General features: G+C 42.1%; 1 long non-coding RNA gene across 1 annotated transcript in view; it reads left to right on the top strand.

The window, feature by feature from the left end:
• Positions 1–2,384: 2,384 nt before the first annotated feature.
• LOC109291972 overlaps positions 2,385–11,883 on the top strand; it is a 64,218-nt gene continuing 54,719 nt past the window's right edge. Inside the window, exon 1 of the long non-coding RNA XR_002096004.1 lies at positions 2,385–2,503. This is a non-coding gene — a long non-coding RNA (uncharacterized LOC109291972). The remainder of the gene's footprint in view (positions 2,504–11,883) is intronic.

Below are 11,883 nucleotides of genomic sequence, written 5' to 3'. Positions count from 1 at the left end.
TCTGCCGATGGCTTGGTCTCTGCCTGGGATTCCTTCTGGATACTTTGTTAATTGTGACTGTACCAGGCTTAATTGGTGGCACATGCTGCTCACTGAGGAGGGGAACTCCCTCTTCCCCAATCAGCTGGTATGGAGGTGCAGTCGTCTCAGCCCATTGGCTTTCCGCCTACTCCCGATCCAGTCATGGTACCCTTTTGGGGCACATGATCCCCTCTTCCATGTGGAGGAGGCTGGGTCCCGATCCGCAGCTCCAGCTTTCGCAGCCTTCCTCCTACGTCTCCGGCTCCCAGGCTTCTTCCTTCTCCTTTCCCGCTGTCCTTCTCTTCTCCCTGGCTCCGTTTCCCACCCCTGGATATTGCCCCCTCTGTGGATTAGCTCCAATCCGCTTCACCTGGTGAGGAGGTAAAGCAGGGCAGGTGCGGATGGGGAGCTCCTGTCGCAGCGTGGCTGTCCTGATATGGTGAGGTCCGTGATCCTGGCCGGGGTTGTACTCCAGGTGAGTACCCTCTGGACTCTCACAACAAGGCTGGATGATATATTAAAAGGTAACCTCAGCAAAAAGCTGGTGGTCACAAGGGTAGCTGATATATTAAAAGCAACTAACTTAGCTAATGCTTAAGTAAACGGAATCTTAACGGGGCAGTAGGGTGCAAAGTGCATGATGTGTTTAAAAATAGAATATCCCACCAACTAGTGTCAGGAGACAAAAACAGAAATACAGCCTTGGAGATGGGGAAGTCAGCAAGAAAACCAGCAAGAATCAGTGAGAAACCACAGGTGATCGAGAGAAGGGTGGGGGGTTAAAGTCTTACGCATGCGCTCTTAGCAAAGAGGCATGTAAATGAATGAAATGCATAGGCAATAATATGCTAAGGAAGCAAACAGTAAACAGAGGTGGAGCTTGAGATAGGAGGAGAAATGCGTGAAACCAAAGGTGGGATGAGGGTGGAGTAAATGTTAATATGTATGAACCAAGGTGTATAAATGTTGGAAAGAACTGTTGTTCAGGGCAGGACCCTGTCTTTTATGGAGTGAGACCCTTGTCTGAAGTTGTCTCCATTCTGAATAAAGCTGTTGCGAACAATGTGTTTGCTTCCTGCTCTGCTCTGGCTAATGAGTAATGGGATCCATGGGTAATTGGACCATTGTCTCCCTAGTTGTTGGGCGCTGCATGGAGTAGGGGTCTAACAGACATTAGTATTTGAAATCATCCTGAATATAAAAATCTATATAATTCACCAGAGAGTCTATCTCAAACTCAGTTTGATGTTTTGAATCTGGAAGCCTAACTTCTGGAAGCCTAATTCCATTCAAATGGCCTCTTGTTTTCCAAAAATGCTGTTGGTTTACTCAGAAGTATTTTTTTTCTGCTAAAAAAAATTGTTTGCTGGTTACTTAAAAGGCATACAGCATAATTTAGTGAGTCTTCTTTGAACTGATCCACAGAAAATTATCCTTTTTGTCTTTTTTAACTACTATGAATTATAATTACACACTTCAAAATTTGTTCAAGAAATGGAATACCAAGTGAGTGCGAGTTTATAAAAAACACTACTTGCTAGTTTTAAAATATAGTTAAGCCAGAGCCATCTGAATTTAAAGAGGGAGGGCCAGATTTTATCACTTTCTCAAAGTGTGGTGTACTTACTCTGGGAGTAGTAGATAATACCTAAATAGAAGAGTAGCCGTTCTGGTCTGGCACTCTAAAAAGTGTACTTAAAATCCTTATAGATCACGTTTACTTTCTTCCCCTGATCACAACACTGTGTGGAGAACAAGCATGGCATTTGGCCACATTCATCCCTGGGGGAAATCTATTGAAGTCAGTGAAATTACAGCAGTGATGCACGTGATCTATATATTACCTTTCTTGGTATGGAGGCACTTTCCAATACTATTGAACCTATTCTGACCTTCATTTGATCTGATCTTGATATTTACCAATTTAAAAGGCTTTTCTGGAGGCTGCCTACTCATAATAGCATAATATCAAAGCTTACCTTTACAGTTGCTTTGTCAGCAATATTGCCCGTTGTTAAACATGATAGATATTGTATGTGTGTTTTGAGGAGGATGGGAGAGGTTAGTGAATGCACTGCCCCAAGCAAATCAATGACTATGGAAAGAAAGGACACATACTTTTGGTACCTCTTCCTCTCTAATTGGAAATTAAAATTGATTTTTGTTGTAGTCTATATTTGAGTCTGTTGATATGCTGTGTTGCATTCTAGCCAACACACTAAAACACCGTCTGAAATATTTCTTGGTTGGCTTTATTTCCTCAGCTACCTAGGCCAATGCACAAATAGCCTAAAAGTATGTCAATAGTTACTTAAAACCATTTTTCCCTTTTAATTTTTTTGTTTGTTGTTGTTTTTACAGAGTCACACCAGCACTCAAAGATAAAAATGGCATGCTTAAGAGCAAAGGGAAAGAAGAAAGTAGAGGGCCCACTCAGGATCACAGAGCTGAAGATAAAGACTAAGGCCAGAGAAGAAAAAGGGTAAGGCTAAAATCAAATAGAGATGCAATTCAATAGGAGACAGGGTCATCTTCGTGAGAGGCCAGAGATGTGGGTTCTCCAACTTCAGTTAAATCTCATAATTATAGCTTATTGGACCTTCTAGCACTAATACGTGTTGAAAGATGCTGTTGGATTAGGTACTTAAAGTGTTAATGTGTAAAGTCTTGCCACGTTAGGAAATAGTGCTGAGTGTCTATGGGTTATCAATAAAGCATTTACTCTTGTAGCCACGTATAATCCTGTCTGAACCATACTGTGGCAAAAAAATCAGTAGAGTTGTGCAATTTGGCCTATCATACTAATCACTAATTTCCAATATTATTTGTTACTTTATGATCTAAACCTGCATGGGTCTGTATATTTTCCATGATATACTGAATGTCTCCAATTGCCTCTTAACTGGATCCAGATTTGGAAGTGTTCAGCACTGGAGGGGGCATTCATCAGCTGGTAAGACTGGACTCTTACTTCACTGCTTCTTGTTTTGATCCTTTGATCTTTTATATTGCTCCTTGCACTGGCTTTTCTTTCTTATTATGTTTTTTCATATATTTTCTCCACTGTATTTTTCTGTGGAATGATGCATTACAAAACCCAGCCACTGGATCCAGCCCTGGGGCGTCTCTTTTCATGCTCTACCCCCTACACCAATCTATTTTTTGCGCTCCCTGGCCCTTTGCCCCCTAACCAGCCATCCCTCTCAACCCCCATCCCACAAACTGCTCCAGGTGCAACCACTTTTATCAGTGTTCAGAACTGAACAAATAAGTCCTGGTGAAGGGAGGGGTGGGAGATATGGGGGTAAAGGTTTGCAGGGGGGGACCCCATCCCCATTTGACCCTATCTATAGGTTGTGCCTACCCCCCACCCCTTGTGGGTCATGCCTGCCGCTCCCATACAATCCACGTGTCGTGTCTGACCCCCATCCCCTGGTGGACCCCTGATCCCCTCCAGCCTGATGGACTCAAAACCCACCCATTATCCCCCCATAATGACTTACCCATGGGAAGCGATTTTTAATTGATTTAACCTCTCCTAATGCTCCCAGATTTCTGTACTTGGCCTAGCAGGGGTAGTAAAGCACTGGAACAGGTTAAGATTTTTAAGACTCAGCTAGACAAAGCCTTAGGTAGGATGATTTAGTTGGGGACGGACCTGCTTTGAGCAAGGCATCGGACTAGATGATCTCCTGAGATCCCTTCAAACCTAATTTTCTATGATTCTATGATCTCTGGTGATGTGTGTATGTTAATGACCCATCCTTTGAATATCCTAATTCAGGGGGTGCAGACTTTACTTAGGTTTTTATTATGCCTGAAAGAAGCTCTTCCCATGGGTTTTTTAGTATTTCTTATTTTAGATGAACTTTCTACTTTCTGAGAGTGATACAAGGGTAGAATTTTTTTATGGTTTACTTTGAAGGGGAAGTTCAGCTGAGAGTCAGTTATAGAAAATCAGGATGAAGGGACATTGAGAAATCATCTACCAGTCCTCTTGCAAAAAGAGAGAATATCTTAATCATTTTAGACATTCATTGTCTTACCTCCTCTTAAAATCCTCCCTGATGGTGATTCAGCTTTTCCTAGGTAACTTTTCCACGTGGTAAAAAACTTCTTCTTCCTAATACTCAACTTATATTTCCCTTGTCTACAATTTAAGCTCATTGTTTCTTGTCTTTTCCCTAGTACATATGAAGAACAGTTTATAATCTTTCTCCTTACAGTAACCTTTTGCATATCTGAAGTCTTTTTAAAATATTTCCCCTCTGTTGTCTTATCTCTAGACTAATCAAAGCCATCTCCTTTGGTCATAGATCATGTTTTCTCACTTCTGATCACTGATGGTACTCTCTTCTAGATTATCATCACTTGGTCATATCTTTCTTGAAGTACAGTGCCTCAAACTTGGACAGTTCTTCACCTGAGTATTCACTTACTTAGTGCTGAGTAGAGTGGAAGATTTATTTAATGTATTTCAATACACTCTTCCTATTTATATATACTAGTATGATGTTATATATTTTGCAACAGTTTACTGATCCATGTTTGTTGTGATATACTGTAGTCATTAGATCCTTATTTGTAGAACTGCTGACTAGTCAGCTGTTCTTCATTTGTATTTGAACAATTGATTATTCCTATGTTTGTTATTTTGTACTTTCCTTTATTGAATTTCAGACCATTTCTTCCATTTGTCAATATTGTTTTGAATTCTAATCCTGCCCTCCTTAGTGCTTGTAAGCCCACCCAGTTTGGTATAAACTGCAAGTTTAATAACTGTACTCTATTCCCTGTGTAACAGACTATGGGTTCTATGGTAATCTTGTTGTTATACATGTGTGGCAGGCTTGCCAGCAGCAGCCTGACTTGATGGCTTGAGCCAGATGGCTCAGGCATTCCCCTTCCCCACCAATCAAAAGAGGGTAGGAGAGAGGCTAGCCCCATCCTGACCTAGGGGGTGAGATGAAGAAGAGGACCTGAGAGGGAACTAACCTCTCAGGCTTTCCCATTGGTCCATTCTCAATCTGGGGCTGAGTCTTCAGAAGGAATAAAAACCCATGTACCCAGCACATGGGTAGCTTTGATGAGGGTCGATGAAGACAGGCTGCAGAAGAGCTGGTGAGAACTGACCTGCGGAAGTGGAGCCAGTTGCCTCAGAAGAGCCCTGAAGGAAGCCCAGTGTGCAGAGTGGCACGTGGCAAACTGGCCAGTGGCAGCTCTCTTTGGCATGTGGGCAGCATGCAGGGAATCCCCTGGCCTCGGGGCTGCAGGCGGCACCCGGCTGGGACCCCACAGATGATGGCTGCTCTTGGTGGTTCCCTTCAGTGTGCAGGTGGCACACAGGAAATCTCCAAGCCTCAGGGCTTCCAGAGGCAGCCCAGCTGGAAACCCACAGGTGTCAGCTCCTTTCAGTGGCTCCCTTTGGTTTATGGGTGGCATGCAGGGAATGTCTCGGGGCTGCAGGAGGCAGCTTCTCTCAGCGGCTCCCTTCCATGTTTGGGTGGCATGCAGGGAAACCCCAGCCTTGGGGTTAGCCAGCTGGGATGGCAGGGAGTGGCTTATGAGCACGTCAGTCAGCAGGCTGTGCGGCTGGCCAGGGGAGGCTCCCGGAAGGACAAAAGCCCGAGCAGCAGCCAGTAACTCAGCCTTTGTTAGCTTAGTGGTGGAATTCTTGTCTGGCACACTGGAGACCTGGGTCTGAGATCTGGTCAAGGTAACTGAGGGGTAAGTTGTCAGAAAGAGGAGATATACACTGGGGAGGTTGGCTCCACATCTTTTTCCTCTCCCTGCCCCTCCAGAGTACATGCATCTCATATTTTGTCCGGGTTACATATGTTTAGATTAGTGACTTATCCCTGCTGGGTTTTTTCTGCTGACCTACTGTTTAATTTGTGTTGTTACTGTTGACTGTTCCTTTGCCTGTTGCCTGGAGAGCCTGCTGAGGGTAGGGGCTGTACACCAACGGTAAGGCCGAAGAGGGTCAAGGCCTATACGGATATAGTGTCTTCATCTGCCATACCCAGCTGAGATTGCCTGGGTAATTGTTTGGTGAATTAATATTTGTAAATAGTATACATGAATATATGTATATATGTTTCTATATGTTTATAGACATTGTACTATACAAGTTAACCTGTAAATAGTTAAATATCCTTGGGTGTACCTGGTCTCTGCTCTGCTGCATAGGGGAGGGAGCTGAGCTGGCCTAAAGCTAGGCGGTCATGCTCTCACAGCATGGTCACACCCTGCTAACATCCCTTCAATTGAAGAGCGGGTACCAACCACGTACCACCTGGACTACAGATGTGTTCAGGTTGTTTTAATGTTTTGTGCTTTGGGTGACCTGTAAAAGTAGTACACAAGGAAAGAAGAGTTATAGAGCGCCTGTTACCTCCCTGCTGTTGAGAACTGTCTAGCATTGGAGAAGACTAGATGGATTTCCAGCATCAACAGAGCAAACAGCTTTGTTGACATGTCAACAGATGTGGTATTGCCAAGGGCTCCAGGGAAGCTGAAGGGAATAAACATTGCAGTGAATAGGGCAGGGACCAAGGAGAGTGTCTGGCTGGTCAGGGTTTGTCTGAGGGGAGGGAGAGTAGCTGGGCAGCTTTGGGACTTGTATTTGTGTTGATTGGAGAAAGAACAGCTGAGCAAACTTTGTGTGATAAAGGCTGTGTAAGGTGGATTTGGGAAAGAGGAACTGCTTAACCCTCTGAAGGGAGCAGAGAACTGTTCCTGGGGGGCCTTTACCCTAGTAAATGCCTTTATTGAAGAAAAACTGTCTGTCTTGCTGCTTGGAAGTTCAGGGCACACTTGTTCTTCCCCAAAAGATTCAAAGTTCCTCTCTCAGGAGTGGAACCAGAAAGGAGCTCTCTGAGGCAGGGCCACAGAAAACCAGGGAGCATGAAGGATTGGTGGAAAGGCCATGGTCTTAGAGTGGAATAGATTTAGGGTTCTCTTCCTTACAGAAGAAGTTGTGCCTAGGCTGGCTTCAGGGAGCACTTGGAGAGACCAGACAAGACCTTCAGGGTCCTGCACAAGCATTGCCTCAGGGGAGACTCCATGACAATCATCTAAGTCATTTAATCAAAATATTCAGTAGTTACTAGTCAAGGACAGACCCTTATAGAACTCCAATTAGTACATTCTTCCAGCAAGAATAAGACTTAAGAGTACGATATTCCAACCAATTGTGTTCCCTCCTTATAATAGTTTCTTAAAAACCATGTGTTTCTAGTTTGTTTAAAAGGATACTATATGGGGCAGTGTGAAAATCTTACTGAAGTCCAGATATATCATGTTTGCCTTTTTAAATTTGTAAGGCCTGTTATCATATCATAGAATTAAATTAGGTTGTTTGGACATGACTTATTCTTGATAGATCAATGTTGGCTATTGCTTATCACCTTAGTGTATGGAGTTTTTGAAAAAAATCATTGAATTACTAGTTTCAATATATTTCCAAGAGTTAGATTCAGACTGACTGGTCTATAATTCCATGGTTTCTTTTTCACCTTTATAAAGATAGACATTATGCTTTCTCTTTCTATCTCATGGAATTTTACCTGTCCTTCAAGATCTCTCTTTGCTTTAGCCAGTTCCTTAAGCAGAGTGGTGAAACGTTCAAGGAAACACCTAACTGCACTAAGTAGTCTCTTATTTATTCCTTTCCTAGTCTAGCCTGAGTTTTTGCACCTCTAGCACTTTTTTTTTTTTTTACTGAAGATTGAGTTAGGATACTTCAGCGTGTCTACACATGGCCGTACAGCACTTTTGTTACTATGCCATCATTTAGTACTTCCTTTTGGAAGTGCTAAAAGAGCGCGGTAACAACCCATGCTGCACTGTGCCAGCTGCACATGGTTATTTTTGGTTGCTATGTCACCATAGCAATGTTCTATAATGAGGGAACTTGTTGCTATGGTGATGTAGCAGTGACATCACGGTTTTTGCAAATGGATGCTATGGCACCGTAGCACATCACTGTGGTGCCGCAGTGTGTTGTGCAGATGTACCCACTGATTAGTGGACTAATTCTTTCCTTTGATTTCTGACTGCTAATGTGTTTACAGAATGCCTTTTTTCCATGTTTTAAGTGCCTTGTTTCTCATGTCCTTGCCACTGTCTTTCTGATTTTTGTCTCTGCTCTCACTATACATTTGTTTCTCCTTATAATTATGATGTAAAGAATAATTTGACTCTGCTCTTGGAGGTGTGTACAGAAGTGCTCTGTGCATGTTTTACAGCACTGTAATTTAGAGCATTTTTATAGCACTATAAAGTTACAGCACTCTTACAGCACGTGACAGAAGTGCAGTGTTTGGTGGTGGGGTAGGAGGGGGGCTCTGAGCCTCTCTGCACTTTCCAGGCTGGGAGACAGGAGACTGTGGACAGCCACAGACCAGTGGAGTAAGCAGAGCTGGGATGAGAGGCTGTCATTCATCCCCTCATCCTACCCCTGCTGCCTCGTCCCACTCAGCGCTGGGAGCGGGTACCACTTCTGTCACAGGCTGGGTGGCCAACCTGAAACTGACTAGCTTCTTGCTCATTTTCAATCCACACTGAAAGCAGGATGGCTTCCTGTGATGCTGTTAAAAGGGGTCTGTGACAGAGAGGAGATGAAGTAGAGTCTGAGAGGATCAAACTCAAGAAGGGAAAAAGCCCTGGTTGTCACTATAAACATTAAAAAAATAGATGCTTCAGTTCAGAAACCCTTGTTCAGGTTGAGTAACATTTATGTGACCTGTCCCACTGAAATCAACATGAGTTATGGCTGTAGAATTGGACCTTAAAAATGTTGTGGGAGATTTACAAAGGCTTAAGGCAGCTATTGTATCACCCAGTGCCTTTTAGTGATGTTCTGGGGTTTAACCAGCCTTTCTGGCCACAATTTATTTTCCTGTTCTTACTTCTTTCTTCTTACTTTCTGCCGTGACTTCTTTACTTTGCTAAATACTAGTCCATTGACATCAAAACAATTGTATTAGTGATGCATTTGTATGTTTTAGTTAGTTAAGAGATTGTAATGTTAAAAGTTTTATCTGTTGGGATGTAAAGAAAAATGGATTAGGATGAAATTGATTCTTTTTAATTTGTACATACTCAAAGGCACTCTTTGGAAGAGAGAGATGCTGGGACGGGGGGGGGGGATTAATTGTACTGCCTGTTATAATTAAATTGAATAATGATTTTCTTTGTCAGATAAGGGTTGGTTGGGTGGGTTTTGGGGACAGCCTTGCAGTTGAGAGGGAGAGCCCTGTGAGGCACAATTTGAGAGGGACTGTAAGAGAAGGGGCAAATTGCCTTGGATGTGAGGCAGGGGAATAGGTGAGTTGGGGCAAGCATGCCTCCCCTCTTCATTCCCATGAGAGAGAGAAGTATGGGTTTGGGAAGGACGGTAATGTAGGAGGCAGGTGAGACTCCCCAGGGTATGAGGTGGATAGTAGAAGTGGCTAAGGATGGGAAGGTAAATGGAAATATGGGGATAGTGGTTATGGGTTGGAAAATGAGGATAAGCTGGGTAGCGCTGGATGTTCTTCAAGTTCAGAGGCAAGGGAGGAGTGAAAGTAGGTGAGGTGGGGTGGATTGCTTTGAATTTTAGGATTTTTCAGAGGAGCTTGTTTTATCATCTTAGTTTTATATTTTACTCTACTTTTTAAGTTATGTCTTTTATTGAAATCTGCCTGAGCCTGTTTTGAGGAGGGTGGCATATAAATCTGATTAAATACGTAAATTGATATAGAAATATTTTTCTAATGGTTGAACTTCAGTGGTGTCCATTAGGACTGGGTGAAAATTTTCCATCAAATCACAAATTTTAATTTTAATTCTGGAATGAATAAAGTGTTTTTCAGCAAGTGCCTGTTGTCTTCAAAATAGATTTATGTTGGGTTTTGGCAATTTTTGGTTGAAACACATTGTTAAAAATTGCAGAACATCACAGAATTACAATTTTTGTCAAATTGGTCAGTTTTCTGGAGGAAAATCCTTATTTTTGTACAGGCCTGGTATTCATGTTGACAGATTGCCTTGCACATGGCAGATTAGCAAACAGTGTGGAAAAATGGAATAAATCCATCAAGATTGAAATAGGTTAGGAATAAAAGCAATCAAATGGTTCATGAGTTTCTGAGTTAAATCCAGGTCCATAAGCTATGAGGTTCGGAGCAATTTAATTTAAATAGGCATTTGGAGCTGGCTTATGTCATGGTAGAGACCTATAAGCACAGTATGTGGCTGTGTTCAAAAGAGAAAAAGTTGGCATTGAAATATAGGGAAAGGGGCACATCAAAAAAGACCAGCTCTCCATTAGCAGCTTGGCTGAAACCATTGTGCTGTTACACAAACCAAAAAGAACACCAGGACATTCCAGTCATGTCCCATTTGATGGGGTTACTGAATTGACTTTTGAGCATGATAGGAAAATAATACTAAGGAGGTAAAAGATGGGGGGGAGGGTGTATTTTATTCAAAGAAATCTGTTTACGTATTTTCCTCCAAAAACAGAACTGTTCAGTTTTAAGATGCTTCAGGAAATAGTGGGACTAAGTATAATGTAAATAAGATCTTTGAATTAATGTAAAGTCACAAGCTTGGAGGACAAGAGCACAAAAGAAAGAAGAATGGAGAATATGTGTGTTGGGGAAGAATTCTCTCCCAAAAGGTGATGACCTAGTAGAATAAGTTGACTGATAAACCAAAGCAAACATTGCAACAGCTGCTACTGTAATACCATTTTCAAATAAGAACTTGACACATACTTACTGTGAAAGAATGAGAACATTGTTGTTATAGTAATGTCATACTTGATGGATTCCTGAGATACCTCAGGTCCACAATTCTCCATAAAATAGTTATCATGGATGTACAGTGCTTGTGAGATAATGGGTTACTTATCAGCTGGCATTTTTTCAAGTTTTATGTAAGCAATTGCAATGGTCTTCTTCAATTGCAGTTCGTATTTAACATTGGAATATAATCTTGATCAAGACTGTTTCAATGAATACAAGATGAGTTAACTAGTCAACACCTTTTTATTACTTACCTTTATAACTCTGAAGCTTAATAGTTCATTTTAAATATTCTCCATGGGTTTTTTTTTAGGGATTAATAAAATGGAACAGGAAGAGGGTGGGGTTGGCAGAGCAATGCTAATTTTAATTAAAGAGCTCTGTACTAGAAAGTTCTTGGGTTGGTAATAGGAAATTGAGCCAGCTGAAACCATTTTCATCTGAAGAATGACCTTTTGGTTTGTGTAACAGCACAATGGTTTTGACCAAGCTGCTAATGGAAAGGTGTCAACAAGAGGAAATGGCCCTAGAAGGTAGTCATAATTGGCCCTATTTCTGGCTCTCACAATAGATGGGAAAAGTAGTCATGGCAAGCAAGCTACATTGTCATCCTCAGAGGTGGTAAACTCAGGGCAGAACTTAGAAAACAGTGCAATGATTTCTAGGAGAAGCTTCTGCTGCCCTATATATAAAGAGAGGACATCACTTTGGAGTTGCCAATTGAGTAGCTTTCATAAGCATTAACAGGCAATTGGGTTAATCTTAGAAAGCAACAGGTGATGGCATTTCTGTGCCTCTGATAAAGTGCTTGATTATTACAAAGGGGTGAATTTCATACATGTTTCTCTTAAGCATAAAGTCAGCTTGCTCTAAGGAGATGGTGAAAAGCTGTTAGTTTGAAGGGGACCAGAAGAGACAGTTGTATAGGAGGGGAAATGCAACTTCCCCCCTTTCAATATCTTATAGTCACAAGCAAAGGTCATCACAAATGTCACTTCATTTAACATATGTCATTGCTAATTCCAGTTCTTATTTGGGGGGGGGGGGGGGGGGAAAAACCACTTTTACA

The sequence above is a fragment of the Gavialis gangeticus genome, unplaced genomic scaffold (assembly GCF_001723915.1).
Source record: "Gavialis gangeticus isolate Ggan-Ray unplaced genomic scaffold, GavGan_comp1, whole genome shotgun sequence".
Lineage (NCBI taxonomy): Eukaryota > Metazoa > Chordata > Crocodylia > Gavialidae > Gavialis > Gavialis gangeticus.
The sequence above is the reverse complement of the archived record's forward strand: the minus strand, read 5'-3'. Positions and strand labels throughout refer to the sequence as shown.